Below are 2,657 nucleotides of genomic sequence, written 5' to 3' on the forward strand. Positions count from 1 at the left end.
TCTTTCCGTTAGTGCAGTCATGGGCTCATCATTCATATTTTGTTCCACATTTCATAGATCACAAACTTTGAGTCCATACAGTTTGAAATGTCTTCTTTTTACTTTCCTGACCATAGATGAGGAATGAAATGAACACACTGAACACAGAACTTCAGAACAAAGAAATATTTAATATAGCTTTTGAGTCCAAATTTATACCACAGAGACATATAGTTAAATTCAGAATAATGTTGCATGACCTTGGCTTTCTCTGGCAAAAAAAAATACAAAGAAATTTTAGCAAAATGAAAAATATAGGGGAGCCCAGAAAGAAGAAAATACCACAAACTCTTCAAACTGTTGTGTTTAGACAGTAAGGTCAGAGGAATCTAAGAAAAGAAGAAATAGAAGATCAAAATCATAGCAACTTTTTTTTTAAGCACTCACCTATTTAGAAGAATTCTTGGTTGACAATGTGTAATCATCCTCAGCATGGCTGCTACTATAATATAATAATATGTCATAAATTTTCTTTCTGATTTGCTGCGTTCCTCAGTTTAAACTCCTGGGAAAGAGTTTTTTGATGGGTTCAGATTAAGTGACTTGCCAAGTTTCCTCGTCTGTTCAGTTTCCACATTGAAAACCTGGAAGTAGACGCGAGGCCGAGGAATTCATGTGGAGGTCAGAGCGGAAACAGGTGTGAGTGGAAGCAACAGAAGGAGTCATGGCTGCCAAAGTGTTTGAGTCCATCGGAAAGTTTGGCCTGGCGTTAGCAGTTGCAAGAGGCGTGGTGAACTCTGCTTTATATAACGTGGATGCCGGACACAGAGCTGTCATCTTCGACTGATTCCGTGCCGAGCAGTACATCGTGGTAGGGGAAGGGACTCACTTCCTCATCCTCTGGGTACAGAAGCTTTGACTGCGGCTCTCGACCTCGGAATGTGCCGGTCATCACGGGCAGCAAAGACTTGCAGAATGTCAACATCACACTACGTATCCTCTTCCGGCCGGTGGCCAGCCAGCTTCCTTGTATCTACACCAGCATTGGCGAGGACTATGATGAGCAGGTGCTGCCATCTAGCACCACAGAGATCAAGTCGGTGATGGCTCGATTCGATGCTGGAGAATTGATTGCCCAGCGAGAGCTGCTCTCCAGGCAGGTGAGCGATGACCTCACAGAGCGAGCAACAACTTTCGGGTTCATCCTGGATGAAGTGTCCCTGACACATCTGACCTTCAGGAAGGAGTTCACAGAGGCGGTGGAAGCCAAACAGGTGGCTCAGCAGGAAGCTGAGAGAGCCAGATTTGTAGTGGAAAAGGCTGAGCAGCAGAAGAAGGCGGCCATCATCTCTGCTGAGGGGGACTCCAAGGCAGCCGAGCTGATCGCCAACTCGCTGGCCACCGCTGGGGATGGCCTGATCGGGCTGTGAAAGCTGGAAGCTGCTGAGGACATTGCTTACCAGCTCTCCCATCTCGGAACATCACCTACCTGCCAGCAGGGCAGTCCTTGCTCCTCCAGCTCCCCCAGTAAGGCCAACCAGGTCACCGCCTGCGTCGCTCTGAATGACGCCTTCCTTGTGCCCCACCCCAGAAATCACTGTGAAATTTAATGATTGGCTTAACATGAAGGAAATAAAGGTAAAATCACTTCAGATCTCTAATTATCAAATGAAGCTTTTATTGTTACACTCTACCCACTTTCATAAACAAAATTGCCAAGTGCCTATGCAGACTGGCCTTCTACCCTGGGTGCTGGCAGTTGGCAGAAGAAAGGCAGGGCAGTGTGTGTGGTAGACCGGGAGCCAGCTGGCAGCCTGAGTAGACCTAGAGCCTCCATTCTGTCATATATTGAAGATTTACAGACAGTGGCACACACACGTGAACCAAAAGGCAAGCCCTCAATTTTCCCAGCCATATGAACCCGGACAGAGGCAGCTAAGGAGGGCCGGAGGAAGTGGTCTGCCTTAACTGTAAGGCCATTCCCTCTTAACCGTGACCAGCGGAAGCAGGTGTGTGTGTGCGACTAGGGCATGGAGTGAAGAATCTGCCCATCAAGGTGGGTGGGCCTAATTTTGCTGCCCCCACCAGAGACCTAAACCTTGGATAGACTTGGATAGGACAAGAGGCCTGGACTGAGATGTGAGTCCTGTGGAAGACTTCCTGTCCGACCCCCCCACACACACATCGGTCCTCTCAAATACCCAATGGGATTCCAGCTTGAAGGATTGCATCCTGCCTGCCGGGGGGGGGGGGAGGCTGAGCACACCTGCCAAGGACACGTGCGCCTGCCCTCCCGCTCCCTCTCTCCGAGATTGCCCTTCCTTCCCAAGGGCTGTGGGCCAGTGCTCCGAAGGAAGCAATCAAGGAAAGAAAACACAATGTAAGCTGCTGTCAATAAATGACACCCAGACCCTCAAAAAAAAAAAGAAAAGAAAAAAGAAAGAAAGAAAGAAAGAAAAGAAAAGAAAAGAAAAGAAAAGAAAAGAAAAGAAAACATAGAAGTAGTAAGTAGCAGCAAATGAACGGAGAGGATTATTGCTGATATTAGACCTATTGGGCAAGTGTTAACTTTTCAGGCATAAAATAGGATGTTATTAGGAAGGGTGTAGCTTCTGGTAGACAACTTCTGCCCTTGATCTGATCAGTAGCTACCTTAAACCATCTTTGTAGGTTTAAAC

General features: G+C 47.2%; 1 pseudogene; it reads left to right on the top strand.

Moving 5' to 3' along the window:
- The first annotated feature begins 648 nt into the window (after window positions 1-648).
- Window positions 649-1,510, top strand: Phb1-ps10 (prohibitin 1, pseudogene 10; annotated as a pseudogene).
- Window positions 1,511-2,657: the final 1,147 nt, after the last annotated feature.

This window comes from Rattus norvegicus, chromosome X (assembly GCF_036323735.1).
Source record: "Rattus norvegicus strain BN/NHsdMcwi chromosome X, GRCr8, whole genome shotgun sequence".
In the NCBI taxonomy this organism is placed as follows: Eukaryota; Metazoa; Chordata; class Mammalia; order Rodentia; family Muridae; genus Rattus; species Rattus norvegicus.